Genomic DNA, 16840 nt, shown 5'->3' with positions numbered 1-16840 from the left:
AGTTGGTTTAGCTGGTGTTAGATAAATCCATACCTAGTATGGTAATAGTTTCAATCTTTGTTGCTTAGATTCGAAGTTTATTAGTTGAATGATCACTTTGATTGCATGGACTTGATTTCCTAATTTTTTATGCATCTTAAATTGCTAGTGCTAGTGATTGGCCAAATCCTAGATTAGGTAATTAAGATAGTTGATTTAACTTTGATAGAGAGCATAATTAAATCATAATTTATATTTTAGTTATTTGTCTAGATCATAGATAATTAATCTTAGGTATATCGTTCATAGCCCAATAATCTTAATAATCAATTTAGTGTCCCACTTGTGCAATACCATTGCATAGTTGTTCATGAATTGGTGAAAACCTTACGAGATTGAACCAAGACTTCTAATAACTTTTATATTGGTAACCAACTAAAATTAATCCATGTTTAGAAACTATCCATTGGAAAAGGGGTGATTCAAAGTTAAACGGAAGTGTCTTAATTCTCTTGATTTGCAATCGTCTTTAATTGTTTAGTTGTTTGAATAATTAATTTAAGTTAATCTGAACTTGCAAAATCAGATATAAACCCCCAATTTTTAGTTGTTTTTCAGTAGTTTAGCTTTTAAAAATTATTTTATTAAATAGAATTTTGTTCCCTTTGATCGACACCTGACTTATCTAAATTATTCTATTATTCGACTAGGTAAACTGCCTATGTGCGTTGTAGTTAGTCAAGTTCGTTAGGTTTATAAATTAAAAACTAGTGGTAGTATAAATAGCACCTCACAAAATATCACTTGTATAAGTTTGGTTTTGTTCTAATTATGGGTTTTGGGATAAACATGTAGAAACATCATTGGATAGTGCTACATTAGGGGTGAATGACATATACACGAGTTTGAATGAACACTATGAACCTATTTACTGAGAACTGGTTATGGATGCAGTGGGTCCTGATTTCACGACTAGAACTCTTGATGAGGAGCTAAATCCAAAAGATAAGATGTTTTCTGATATGCTAGAGGCAGCCAATAAAGAATTATGATCTTTTTGTAAAAAAGTGGCACGACTATTTGTTGTAGCTCGACTATTGAATACAAAATCAGAATATTGCATCCCTAAGCTATGTTTTGATGCTATGTTTCAATTGATAAACGATGGTTTACCGAAGGAGAATAGCATGGGTGATAGTTTATACGAGAGCAAAATGTTAATACAAGCCAGTGTTGTAAAACTCGCGGATTTGGCCGATTACTCCTCCTTGTACTCGCTACTCGGCCCCTTACCGAGGCGAGTTACAGAATCCCGAGTACTCCCCGATCGGCCCCTTACTGAACTGAGTAGTGTTGTAAAACACGGTCAACTCAGTGATTAATATGTATAATATACTTAATGATTTATTATTTAACTCACACTTGTGATTATTACTACATATATATATCTTAAATTTTTAGTAATTATTCATGAAGTGAGACCATTATGTGTTTTTTTAGCTTTTGTGTATTCACATGTGTCTAATTTTGTTATATAGTTCAATCAACTTACAATTTTTACTTATGATTTTGACATATATAATTTCCCTATAAATATTTCTACATGAGTTACCGAATCCGAGTACTCTCGGGTAGTCGCTACTCGGTAGTCGGCCGAACAGGTACCGAGTAACGAGTTCTGCAACCTTGATACAAGCATTGGGTTTACTTGTGGAATTGATTGATAGTTAAAGGTCAATATGTATGATATATTGGAGGGTATACAAAGATCTTGATCATTGTAAATTTTGCAACGCACAAAGGTACAAAAAGTTAAGAAGTTCGTCCACACGTACGTGTATACCTTATAAGTTATAAATTCAAAAATATAAACTGATATTGATTGTCAATTCTATCAATCTATTACAAACAAAACCACAAGATATATAATGAGAAAGTATAAAGAGAAAGTCCACTAAAACAGGAAGGTAAATATGGAGAGGATCAGAAGAGAATATGGGACAAAAATATGAAAACCAATACTCCCCCTCAAGTTGAGGCGTGTAAATTGATAACGCCCAACCTGTCAAGTAAAAAACGAAGCTGCGAAGCTCCAAGCCCCTTTGTGAGGAGATCAACAAGCTGAAGTTTTGAGTCGATCATCATAGGATAAATTTCTTTTGATTCGACACGTTCACGAACGAAGAAACAGTCTATTTCAACATGTTTAGTGCGTTCATGAAAAACCGGATTGTTGGCAATATGTCGAGCTGCTTGGTTGTTGCAAAAAAGAGTTGTGAAACCAAATTGTGGGAAACCCAACTCGAACAAAAGCCATCGCAACCAAATGATTTCTTTAACAGCTGTAGCCATGACACGATATTCAGCTTCAGCGGATGAGCGTGAGACAACAAACTGCCTTTTGGTTTTCCATGAGATGGGGGCACCACCGAGAAGAACCAGGTAACCGGTTCGAGAACGCCTAGTAAGAGGACAACCAAGCCAGTCTGAATCAGTGTATGCAACCAAATTCATACCACCTTCTTTTGGTAAAAGTTTGCCTTGGCCGGGAGTGGCCTTGAGATATCGAGGAACTCTAAGCAAGGCATTCATATAATTCTGATGGGGATCCGAGACAAACTGACTAAGAGTATTGACCAAATATGCTATGTCCGGACGAGTAGCCTGGAGGTAAAGAAGACGTCCAATGAGACGTCGATAGGTGGTAGCATCAACCTTGGGTTCTTGATCATCCATAATGAGCTTGAGATTTTGTTCAATAGGAAATGAACTCGGACGTCATCCTTCCATGCCACTGTCCTTCAAAATATCAAGAGTGTACTTCCGTTGACTTAAGACAAGACCACGAGAAGTCCTGGCCACCTCTATCCCAAGAAAATATTTCAATTCACCAAGATCTTTAATGTTGAATTTGTCATGTAAACATTGTTTGACTTCATGTATCTTCTGAGAATTGTTTCCAATAATGATGACGTCATCGACATATATGAGAATAGAAAGGAAAGTATCGCCATTTTTTTAGAGAAACAGGGAATGATTTGCCTTGGATGATGTGAAACCAAGACTGAGAAGAGCTGAAGTAAATTTTTGATACCAGTTTCGAGAAGCCTGTCTGAGACCATAGAGAGACTTTCGTAAACGACAAGCACGACCTTCTTTCTTTGTGGAAAAACCTTACGGCATCTTCATGTAAACTTCTTCATCAAGATCACCATGAAGAAAAACGTTGTTAACGTCGAGGTGGTGGATGAACCAATTATTTTTAGTGGCCACGGACAATAATGTTCGAACAGTAACTAATTTAGCTACAGGGGCAAAAGCGTCATGAAAGTCTTCTCCTTCGATTTGAGTGAACCCTTTTGCGACGAGTCTCACTTTATACCTTTCGATATCTCCATTTGGCTTGTATTTGATCTTGTAAAACCATTTAGAGTTGATTGCTTGTTTTCCCTCTGGCAAAGACTCAATAGTCCAGGTGTTGTTTTTTTAAAGAGCTTGAATCTCCTTTTTCATGGCTTCAATCCATTTTGGATCTTGCATGGCTTGTGTAAAGTTTTTGGGCTCATCATTGGTTGTGATGGCCGCCAAGAAAGTTTTGTGAGTTTTGTAAAAATTATTATAAGAAAGATAATTGAAAATAGGATGTACCGTTGAGGCGACTTAAGTTGATGTGGTATGTGCATGGTCAACCGAAGGGTGGGATCAACAATGAAGTCATCCAAGTGTTTGGGTTGCGTCCGGTCCCTCTTTGGTCAAGAGTGTCCCAAATCAATGTGTGTTTTGAGATTCTGAGACGGAATCTCTTCTTAAGTAGTGTCTGGAGCACTCCCATCGTCGTCCATTATGTGCCCTCTTAAGTTATGTGGACTAGAGTCAGGCCTATTATCTTCCACATCACTGGGTACGGTAACCTGCTCATGATCTGGTTCTTCAACATCTTGGGCTTGTATGGGAATCCTTTGAAGCTTAGGTTTGAACTAGAAAGGTAAAAGTTTCTTCATGGAACTTTACATCTCATGACACTACCATTTTCTTGCTATCAATATCAAAAATTTTGTAGCCTTTTATTCCTTGAGGATAACCAAGGAATATTCCAGGCCTCCCCCTTGCTTCCATCTTGTCACCCTTTGTTTCGATACTCCAAAAATAAGTAAGACAGCCAAACACCCTCATGTGATCATATTCGGGTTTTTGATTGTGTAGTAATTCGTATGGAGTTTTATTACCAAGAATTTTAGAGGGTAATCGATTGATAATATATGCAGCCGTTAGCACACATTCCCCCCCCCCCCCCCCCCAAAAAAAAGCTTTGGCAAATTAGCTTCGAAACGCAAAGCTCGAGCAGTGTCAAGTAAGTGTCGATTCTTGCGCTCAACAACCCCATTTTGTTGAGGCGTATGAGGACATGTGGTTTCTAACAAAATGCCTTGCTTGGTGTAAAAATTCAACATAAGATTTGATGTGAATTCTCCACCATTGTCACATTTTATTCTTTTAATGGTTTTGTTGAACTGGTTTTCAATCAATTTGCAAAAATTCATCGACAATAGTTAAAAGATAATTTGCTCCAGAAAATGAAGGAATACGATATTTTCCCCATATATCACAATGTAATAGCTCAAAACATTCTTTGGTTTTAATTTCACTTAACGGAAAAGAAGATCTCGTATGTTTAGCCTTGGAACAAGAATCACAAACACTATTTCTATGATTAAAAGAAACACCTTTGAGAAAATCGACCTTAGCTAGTTTTTCTTGAGATGTGTGACCCAACCTCTTATGTCATCTTTCAACAGTAACCGCCATAGCTTTCTTTTCCCCAAACATCCCCATTCGGTATAGACCTTCCTTGCACTTACCCACATCAATCAAGTTCCTCGAACGAAGACCCTGCATTACACAAAAATCAGGAAAAAAGGTCACAAAACATTGAAGATTCTTTATTAATCAGCAAACGAATAAGAGATTGCAAGTAAAATTTGGAGCATGCAATATCCCTTTGATTTTGGTGCCTCCTGGTAAAGTGTAATCACCCTTACCCTCAACAGGGATGGTATCTCCATTAGGAATAATCAAAGGCATTTCAAGTGGGTCTTTTCTTTTATTAATAAGGATATTATTTGATAGGTGGTGTGGTCGGTGGCTCCTGAATCAATAATCCAATCATCCTTATTATTAAATCTACCTGTCATGTTGGCTAATCGTTGCTTCCCTGCATCACCTGTGGTGGTTCCACATTCAAAATATTTCAAGAACGTATTGTATTGTTCAACAGTGAGTCCTGGAATAGGACTTGAACCACCTTCAATACAGGAAGCCTTTGGTTTTGTCTTGTCTTCCTTCGCTTTCCCTGGCCACCACTCAGGGTAACCAATTCGTTTGAAGCAACCCTCTCAATTATGTCCATCACGATTACAATGAGTGCAGTGCTGCACCTCTTCTTCTTGTTTTGTTGTTTTCAAATGGATCTTTGTTTTCTGTTGTGGGAAGAGAGAGTTGCCACGTTTTGAAGGAGTGAAAACCTTAAAGCCGGTGGCTTCTACAGCATGTTTCTTGTCTTCGGTTATCAATTTTTGTTGTTCATCCTCTGCAACGAGATGATACGCTGTTCCGAGACCCGGAGTTGGTTTGGTGGCAAGAATCTGAGTTTTAATGACTCCAAACCCGCTATCGAGACCCATAAGGAACTCATACAACCTCTCTTTCTCTTGATGTGCAACAAGCCGCTTACCAATGTCACACGTACACCCGTTACATGTGCACCGTGGAGTGGGGAACACCGACTGAATTTCATCCCATAGTGATAGAAGCTTTGTGTAGTAGGTTGAAACAGTGGCACCATCTTGATGTGTGGCAGCGATCTTGTTTTTTAGTTCATATGCCCTCGGAGCGCTCTGTTTCCCAAAACGTTCATGAAGGTTGGACCACATCTCTGCAGCGGTGTATGCGTATTTGACGCTGCCCCTTGTCTCCCTTTCCATGGCGGTGCTAAGCTACCCTTTAATCATCGCATCAACTCTCATCCATGGCATGTAATCCTTGGATGTCTTTTCTGGTTTTTCAATAGACCCGTCGATGAAGCCCATCTTATTCTTGGTGAATAGGAAATTCTCCATCTCCTGTGCCCAATCTGCATAGTTTTTGTCCGACATTGCATCGTTGACCTGCATCTGTCTAGGATAATCGGAAGGATGAAGGTAATATGGTGAGTTGTAATCAATGACATTGTTGCCGCTGTCTTTTGGTGGTATTTCTGCCTTGTCGGCCATGCGTTTCGTCGGAGCAGCAGGATCACCGCTCTGATACCATTATAAATTCAAAAATATAAACTGATATTGATTATCAATTCTATCAATCTATTACAAAGAAAACCACAAGATATATAACGAGAAAGCATAAAGAGAAAGTCCACTAAAACAGGAAGGTAAATATGGACAGGATCAGAAGAGAATATGGGACAAAAATATGAAAACCAATAATAAGAGTGTGCATTATTTTACCTTAACTACAAGGTTGAAGAGACAATACGATTTACAAACAACAGCCGCTTCCATGCGATGGCACGCTGATAATCATAGCCACGATGTCGGGGTAATGTGTCATCCATCTGATTCTGAAGCATTGAAGTAGTTTGATATTAGTCATCCATCATTTGTAGCTGAAAGACATAATATTAGATAGGCCTGTGTACAAATGGGTTTCAACCCCATGGAGCTTTAGGAAAACAATATTAATCTTGGCTTATCATTATAACATCGTATAATTTGCCACCGTCTGTGTGTATGAAAGAGCCTTACATGTTTTTTACTGTAATTATGGTCGGGCCTACAAACCCTACACAAAAACTAGTTGTCTTCCTTCAACCAGTTGTTGCTGAACTCAAACAGTTATGTGTAGAAGGTGTCTTAACTTATGATGTTTCTTTGAAACAAAATTTTCAATTAAAAGTTGCATTGATGTGGAGAATTAGTGATTTTCCAGCGTATGGAATACTATCGGGATAGGAAACCGTATGAGAGGTAGCATGTCCATATTATGGGAAACATACACAAGCTTTTAGGCTTGAAAATGCTAAGAAGTTGTCGTGGTTTGATTGCCATAGAAGACTCCTCAACACTGATCATCCATATAGAAATGATAAAAATAGGTTCACAAAGAATCGTGTAGAGACAAAAGGTACTCCTCCAAGTATGAATGGTGAAGAAACCAAAAGGCAAATTGAAGAACTTGGTTTGTTAAAAGTAACTGAACTTAATGCTGACATAGTAAATAAATCATGTAGCAAATATGGTTGGAAATAGAGAAGCATATTTTAGGATTTACCTTATTGGAAAACAAACAACATTAGACATAATTTTGATGTTATGCATATTGAGACGAGTTTTTTTTTTAGAATATGTTTTACACTATAATGGATGTTAAGAAGAAGACAAAGGATAATGCAAATGTGAGAGATGATCTGGAACTCTATTGTAAGAAGAGAAACGGAGTCGGTCAAAATCAAAGACCATATTATTCATAAGAGAAGAAGCATAAGAAAGTTGTATGTGAATGGGTGGACAATTTGAGTTTCCCTGATGGTTATGTTTCAAATTTGGGGACGTGTGTAGATTTGTTCTATTGTAAGAAGAGAAACGGAGTCGGTCAAAATCAAAGACCATATTATTCATAAGAGAAGAAGCATAAGAAAGTTGTATGTGAATGGGTGGACAATTTGAGTTTCCCTGATGGTTATGTTTCAAATTTGGGGACGTGTGTAGATTTGAGTGCATGTAGACTGTTTGGAATGAAAAACCATGATTGCTATGTTTTTATGCAAATATTCTTGCCAATTTCATTTTGCTAGATGTTGCCAAAAATGTGTGTGAAGCAATTACCAAGTTTAGTCTTTTCTTCAAAAGCTTAACTTCGACAATAATTACTACAAAAGACATGAAAGGGATTGAAGTTGTGACCCCAATATTTCTTTATAAATTAGAGATCATCTTTGTCCCTGGTTTCCTTGACCTGATGGATCATTTTCCAATACATTTTCCATACAAAGCAAAGATAGTCGGTCCCGTGCAGTGTCGATGGATGTATCCATTTGAAAGGTTTGTTTTGTAATTTATATTGTATTACAAAGTTTTAAGTTGTCGCCCTTGGTTAACATATAAAATGTTATACTTTATATTGCTTCATCATTTGAAAAAACGTTGTTAAAATAAAGCTAGAGTGGAAGTGTTGGTTTGCAATGCATACTCGGTTCATGAAGCATCAATCTTTTGCTCTCACTTCAAGCCTAATGTTCATACATGTAATAGAAAGGTGCCTCGAAATGATGATTGGGAGCGAAAGATGATGATGACAACAAAACATTAACTATGTTTTCATATCCCGGCCACCCATATTGGAAACTCAAGAGTATAAGTCGGACTGATGAAGAATTCAGTGCAACCCATTCGTACATATTGGTTATGAAGAAAAGATACAACCTTACCTTAGGTAATATTATTAACAACATTTAAGATATTTTCTTATTTATTCCCATAAGTTTAAACAATTCAAATTGTAATGTATAGGAAGTATAAAGAGTTGTTGAAATACCTATGTCCATATCAGTGGCGGACTTTAGTGGAGCCCGGGGAGTCCCGGACCACTGCTCCGATTCTGGCACTTAGTGTAAAAAAAAATTTAATGTTTTTTCTATTAGGTGCGCCGACTTAAAATACGAATGACACTAGTAATTTAGATTTATTTGGAAAAAAAATTTAGTGTCACCCCTACTAAAACGTTCTGCGTCCGCCACTGGTCCATTTATAAGTAAACATGATTGTTGTTGAAGTGGATGAAAACTTTGCAACATGGTTTGAAAACTATGTGAGTTTTTAAGTTGTGGTTTTCTTTTCTTTAGAGAAACTTCTAATGTATTTTATTCATTATCATATAGGCATGGTGAAATCATACAATCTATAATTTGTAAATAGTTACAAGTTTCACATGGAATCCCATGGTGCCAACAAATCAACAATGAATAGCGGAGAATGTATAAGTATCCCATTCGGGCAACAATGACACTAACAATAAAGCGAAGTGTTCATCTTTATTTTGAACATCCATATTCTCCAAGTTATTGACTAACACTTTGAATGTGTAAATATGTTCAACTAAGGGCCTCCTTCAATCATTTGAGATCGAACAACCATTGCTTTAAATGCAACTTGTTTGGTAGGCTCTTCGTCATCAACAATTGCTCCAATTTTAGCCATAAAGAAGCCGATGAAGTTTCTTTCAAAACATCTTACAAAGCATCGTTTGACAAGTGCAAAAGAATCAAGGATGGAGCCTTTAAATCTTTCATTTCTTTTTCTTCTCCGGTCCATGAAGCGGGCATCTTTTCGGAACCCAAAACTGCATTGTGTAAATCCATCTAAATTAGAATATTTTTCATCTTTACTTACCATAGAAGAAACATGGTGTTTCGATCCAACAATGGAATATTGTACTTCATCGTGGACATGATTTATCACTTGATAAACTAATTCCAATGAAATAACATTAAAACCCAAAAGCTCTGATACCAATTGTAGTAAACATGTGTGTGACACGCCCAAAGAATCCAAGCAATTTATAATAACATTAGTTCGATGCAAAATGGAAGTAATATATACCAAGCGTAATCAAGCACCGGGTATATCAAAGGCAGTAAATAAAAAAGACACAAGGATTTACGTGAAAACCCAAATCGGAAAAAACCACGTACATCAGAAACCGAGAAACAATCCACTATGTATATATGTATATGAATGAGACGGTAATTAAAGAAGAAAAACACATTTTCACCTAAGGCCAACCGGTATACTAAAAACGAGAGGGCTCGTGGTTGAGTTGGACCACGACCACGAACGTGCACACTATCCCGGCCGGTCATGGTCGATCGTGGTCTTGGTGGATCGTTCTCCGGACAACGAAACGAAACGCCCAATAGGGCTCAACATATTCTTTCACCATTTGACTAGCCGTTGAACGGTCAAATTTTTAAAAAAAATTGTTTTTTTTTAAATAAATATTTTTACATGCCATTTTCACCTATAAATACCCCATTCTAAGCCTTATTTCTTACACCATTCTTTTCTTACTCAGTACATAAAATTCCCACAACATTTTCACAAGCAAAACCATGGATCCCAACCAAAACACCTGTATAAACTATAGAAATCCCAACCCGATAACACTTTTGCGTTAGAGACAACCCATCGCCAATTCCCGACCATAGAATCACCTCAAGATGGTTTTTTCAATTTGCTTCAAACCAGTTCCACTATCCAATAAACAACGTTTTTCCAATAACAATATCAAACTTTCCCGTCCTTCCAACAACAACAACTTCAACAATATCAAGCTTTCCAACAATTCCAACCATAACCATCAAAATCCCCTCATTCGCCGGATTTTGTTTCGGAAACTCAACCTTCACCACCACCTCAACCTAAAAAGAAAAACGAAAAAAAACGGTCTAACCCAACACCACCCAAGAAAGATTCCCATGGACAAAAGAGGAAGAAGAAAAGCTAGCCGAGGTATGGATTTCGGCTTCCCAAGACCCAATCGAAGACGATAGTTAAACGTTTGCTTGATTTTGGGAGAAAGTTTGTGCGGTATTTTACGAGCTAACGGAAAGTGAAAGCCGAAATCCCGATCAAATTAGGTCGAAGTGGCGCGATATTTGACTAAAATGCACCGAATTTGGAGGAATTTACAACAACCTCCTAAACATACAAAAAAGCGGGGCAAATGATTTTGATGTCTTCAAGCCGCTTTGGACCAATTTGGAAAAATAACACCTAACACGCAAAGTTTTTTCGTATGTAAAACATTGACTAAAGTTGAAAGATGCTCCGAAATGGAAGGAGCAAACGGAAGGAAGTTCACAATCTTCCGGTTCAAAGCGTTCAAGAAACCCCAACGGAATGTCTCAACAATCGGACGGGCGAACACATTTTGACATCGATGATCCGCTCATTCTTAAAGACGAGCAACCCCTTCGTCGACCCGTTGGAAGAAATAAAGCAAAAAAAGTGGCTTCAACGGCTTCAGGATCTAGTGTTATGGATCAATTTGGAGAGAAATTTGATCGTTATGTGCACGTTGAAGAAACGAAGGCGGAGATGTTGAGTCGGGTAGAACAAAAAATGATAGAAACACAATCGGTGATTCAAACAAAAACCGATATAGAAATCTTGAAAATGAAAACGGACAACCTCGAAGGCGAAGATTTGGAGCTATTCCTCGCGATGAAAGAGTCCGTTCAAGGCTGACGTAGGAATAAAGGATAGTTGTTTTTAGTTAAGTTTGCTAATTTTAGGTTTTTTATTTTTAATGTTATTTTTATTTTATTTTTAATTAATGTAATTTTTATTTTTAATGTTATTTTTATTTTTCTATTTTAATTAATGTAATTTTTATTTTTATTTTAATTAATGTAATTTGGTATTTTAAATTAATGAAAAGTAATATTTTTTTTAAAAAAACTTATTTGATTTTTATGTATTTTTCATTTAAATTTAATTAAAAAGTAAGGTGGAGTAATGTGTTTAGGGAATGTTGTAATGATTTAACATCTACCACGGTTAGTGTGATTATAAAACATATAAAAGTATTATTGCGCCACTTTCTTTAATGCATTTGACATCCTATCTCTTCATTTCACATGCACAGACACGTTATTTCAATTGTGACAGTGACATTTACCAAACAATTTACAGTTTTGGTCCTTGAGATATGACGATTTTGCCAAATTTGGAGTCACATTTCCACAAAGTTTGTAACCAATAATACATCATTTAAAAATAATCACCAGACAATAGCAGATTCAAAGGGTTAGGTGGTGATAGGCATTGTAACATAAGAAGTACAAGTGGGATTTATTATTTATACCGACATGGATCCAGTCAACTCTTAATGATATTTTTTATGCCAAGAGCTATATAAATTGGGACGCAAGGGTGGATCTAATCATCTCAAAGCAAACTCAATTTTGTTTATGTTCACTAGACAGCCATACACAAGTTGAGTCATCAAGTAATTTCATAAAACAATGTCTTCTTCAGAATCAGGGGTTCAACTAGAAAAGTTTGTAATTCCACTGGAGGATATCATCTCTGTAACATCCCAAAATTTAAGGCCAAAAATTTCATTTAAATTAAGTTATTGCATAAAACCGATCAATATAAAAACTTTCATAATAATATCTAATGTCAAAACCAAATGGTCAATAATCAAAACATAGTATCATAAAACCATATCAGAGTGTAATCTCAAAGATCCCGTGTGCGGAAAACATAGTGTGATGCGCTATGATTAAGCCGGCTCCTTTCCTTTGAAACAAAGTACCTGAAATCAAAACTGTAAACTGTAAGCACGAAGCTTAGTGAGTCCCCCAATATACCACGCACAAATAATTAGCCACTCGAGGCTGTAGCTCCGTAAGACCTTCCGGTCACTGTGTCTCGGTGGGACCTTCCGGTCCTGGCCATGTTGACCTTCCGGTCCTAACTCCGTAGACCTTCCGGTCCTAACTTTGTTGACCTGGTCCTAACTCTGTAGACCTTCCGGTCCTAAATCTGTATACTCAGGATATAGCATATATATCACATAGACCAAAATGCATAATATCACATAGACAAATGCATAATACCACTTAAACAAATGCATAATATCACATAACTCATGTAAGCATATAAGACCTTCCGGTCACACATAATTACCACTCTAGGTAAAGTATAGTGAGAAGACTCACCCCACACTGCTGAAGTCCCGTAGACTCAACCCCAGCTGCTGGATGACAGATTCCCGAACTGTCAACACCAAAATAACACCCAATTAATAATTGGGTTCCACTACATAACCATAAGTACCTACTTTGGATAATTACTACATTACCCCAAGCTTGGCTTATTCAAGCCCAAGGCCCAATCCATAGGTCCAAAGTCGACTAGGAATCAAAGCCCAACATATGGCCCAGTTTTCTAAATTGGGCACAGGCCTATACATGCTCTTATTCTAAGGCCCAACATCATATAATCATTAAGGCCCAAACTATGGCCCATCTATGGCCCAATTTTCCAAATTGGGCCCAAACTCTCATATGGGTGAATCAGTTTAAATTAAAGAACGTAAAATGAAAATTGTGTGAATCAGTTTATAAATGAAGCACTAAAATGACAATGTTTACCATGTTTAATGCTATTGATAAACAAAATGGCATCATAACTTGAATCACTTTATAAATGAAGCACGTGAATCAGTAATTATGGCAAAAGATTGCTTTTTACCTTGAAGTTGTTGTCTGCATCATTTTCTGAAGTTTCTTCAACTACATTTCCAATAAACCCAGCAGGAGATATGCAATCTCTTTCAGGTCCAACAACATCATCATCCTCGCCATCTTTTGTTTTGTAATTATCGTCTGTTAATTAATATTTTGTACATTTTATTTGCTTGATAAGTAAAATAGTTTGAAAATGCTTGAATATACCTTGTTCAGTGCGGTTCATTTTCATGTTTTGTAATGATATGGTTACATTTCATACAGGGGTGCAAACGAGCCGAGCCGAGCCCGAGCCTGGCCAGGCTCGGCTCGGGCTCGTTTAAGTTCTAAGAGGCTCGAGCTCGAGCTCGGCTCGATTCGAGCTTCTTGTACTGAGCTCGGCTCGAGCTCGTAAATAATTATACAAGCTCGACTCGGGCTCGGGCTCGGCTCGTTTTTTGTCTGACTTGCCTAAATAAGCTTAAGCTCGGCTCGAGCTCGTGAAGAAGCTCGTTTACTAATACCCTAATTTCCTAATCCACAAATATGTTTTTATTTTAATATATAAAAAAATAAGAAATTATATTATATAAAGGCTCGTTTAGGCTCGCGAGCCTAATCGAGCTTAGTGACATAGGCTCGAGCTCGAGCTCGTTTAATAAACGAGCTTAATATTAAGCTCGAGCTCGGCTCGTGCTCGTCTAAAATCGATTTCGAGTCGAGCTTTTAGCGATCCGGTCCCGAGTAGCTCACGAGTAGCTTGGCTCGTTTGCACCCCTAATTTCAGAAACCTCCTTTAGATAGCTCTTCTACTTCCCTCCTTTTCAACATGTCTGTTGTCCAGTGAATCAGTCCAGCAGTTGGACTTTGAATTGTGCCATCCTCAACTTTTGTAAAATTAAGGTAAAACAACTGCAAAAAATATGTTGATGAAGAATATATAATATATATATAAGAATCTTCAATAATGTTTTGATAAATTTCAGGAAATTTGTTTACCAGAAGAAATACAATGGGACCGGTGTAAACGCACTTATCGTCCAAGGGTTTCCACATCATTCGGCTTGATTTCAAGCATGATACAACAAATCTGCACCAATCAAGTTGTTTGATATCCATATCACCCGAAATATTTTCCAAGAACGCTTGATTGACAGTCCCCATCGTTGAATACTCAATCATCACCGATACAAACAACACAAGAAAATTCATGATAAAAAATCGACCAGCATTTGTATCCTTTACTATCATGTCAATAACATGTGTTAGCTGTATTCTTTTTATTGTTTTTGGAAATTGGGATTTCCAAAGTTTGACAAGCTTATTTTCAGGATTTGCTTTGGAAGGGTCACCCATTGGTATGTCACCCATTGGAATCCCATATATCTCGTGCACTATTTCCCTTGTCACTAAAAGTCTTTGGTCCTGTACATGAATGGAATTGCTAGTAGGGTTGTAGTTGTCAACGACCCAGTAACATATCCTACGAGGTAGCTTTTCTAACTGCATATTTAGAGTTGATCCAAATCCGATAGATTGTACACATCTTCGTTGATCTTCGTTCAGCAAGGCCATGGTTTTGGTTATGTGTTCCGGAGGGAACCTGGTATTCAAAATCTTAATGAATCTTCCACGTTTCTTGTCTTTTCTATTCTGGTTTGCTTTTTCACAATCTTCTGTATCGGCATTGTAATAGGCGGCGGGTTTACAAAATCGTCATTATCATCACTTGGACGCTTTCGAGAATAAGTATCTGATGTAATCACTTTAGAAACAAATATATAAAAATAAATTAGTTAAACAATTATTAATGCAAATTAAAGGCAAAATATAATAAATTTGACGTGAATACCTAACTGAATATATGTTACAGTATTTTGAATCAGTTAGAGATCTATCAATACAACTTATACAACAGTAATACCAAAAACCTGTTTAACCGGATTCATTTGACAGATAACCATAGGTAACCAGAATCATTTCAACTAACATAAATACATAATCACTTTTCTACCTAGGTTTTATTACCCGGACTCTAAATTCACATCATATACAGTAATAAAAAACACTTGATTCACTTAAAAACTTAACCACTACTATCATTAAGAACAACTGTATATAACTTGCATAAATAATGTCAAGCACTGATGTCTTGTTCACAACACATGAATACTAATAAGATTATCAAATAGTACTTACCCATCGAGTCTGTGTGAGGTTGTGCTTCACCAGGATACTCCGTGAGTCAAAAAAATTCTAACACCAGCGCAAAACCCACAGGAAATTGTATCTGATTGCTGAATTTTGGTATGAAGCCTTCGACCATACAATCTTTATATAGCTTTAACAGCCATTCAATCTTTTTAAAACCATCATAACAGAAAAATCTGTAGTACAATATCTCCAATTTAATGGTATCCAATCTCCAATAATAAACCATCGATTCTTCTTTTTCGATTTGCAAATATGAATGATTTTTTTGGGCAAAAATTATGGTTGTGTATAACCGGATTCGTAGAGGAATATTGAAGATTGGTATAAACCCTTCGAGTAGAAATTCAATATCGTAGAGCATGATCTTCAATTTGATAGTTTTCATTGAAACTGTTGATTTTTCTTTATTAACCACCGATGCCGACTTCTTTTTGTGCGGAAATTAGGGCAAGGAAGACATAAAGACATGTGATAATTCACGTTATATATATATATATATATATATATATATATATATATATATATATATATATATATATATATATATAAAAGTCTTCCTGCCTACCTAAAAAAAATTCACTTTATATATATATATATATATATATATATATATATATATATATATATATATATATATATATATATCTGGTTCATTTGATATCATGCTAATTTTTTGAGACCGTGAGACCAAATCTAAAAATAATTTCAAAATGCAAAATAAAAGAAAAACCCAAAAATTCTTTTTTTTATTTATTATTTTCGGTACTTTATTTACCAAAAAAAATAAAAAAAATAAAAAATAAATAAATAAATTACAGTTTTTTTTAAATACGTGAAATATTCTAATTTCTAAATATTATTAAAAGAGAACCTTAAATTCTAATCTTAAGAAATCAGGACCATTCATTACATTTCAATCCTTAATTTTTCACCATTGGATTATTTGCTGACATCATCTTTGACCAAGGGTTATTCAAACACCGTTACATGCTTCTCTCTTCTTTCCTTCGTCATCTCTCTCTCTCTCTCTCTCTCTCTCTCATAAAAGCCATTCTTTTTTACTTCAATCATGCAAGAAACACAAAACCCTAATTCGCATTTACCTCGCTTCTAGCAATACGGTTAGTTCATCTGATCCTTTTCAAGAACAATTTCATTGTTAGAATTCCTCATCCGATTTACCCTTTTTACTAATCTCTTCTTTCTTTCTTCTAGGAAATTTTTGATGATGCTGGCCAATTCGAGAGTGTCGAGTTATTTATACTTCTATGCAATGATGACTTTGCGATATCAGCAAGACACAGAACAAGATGATGGAGACACAGACACGACTTAATTTGATAATGAGAAAGAGGAATA

General features: G+C 36.3%; 1 pseudogene; it reads right to left on the bottom strand.

The window, feature by feature from the left end:
- Positions 1-2007: 2007 nt before the first annotated feature.
- On the bottom strand, positions 2008-2715 carry LOC145124030 (secreted RxLR effector protein 161 pseudogene; annotated as a pseudogene).
- Between the last annotated feature and the right edge of the window lie 14125 nt (positions 2716-16840).

Source organism: Lactuca virosa, chromosome 1 (genome assembly GCF_052849685.1).
Source record: "Lactuca virosa cultivar CGN04683 chromosome 1, Lactuca_virosa_CGN04683_v6, whole genome shotgun sequence".
Lineage (NCBI taxonomy): Eukaryota > Viridiplantae > Streptophyta > Magnoliopsida > Asterales > Asteraceae > Lactuca > Lactuca virosa.
Note: the sequence above shows the minus strand (reverse complement) of the source record. Positions and strands in the feature narration are given on the sequence as shown.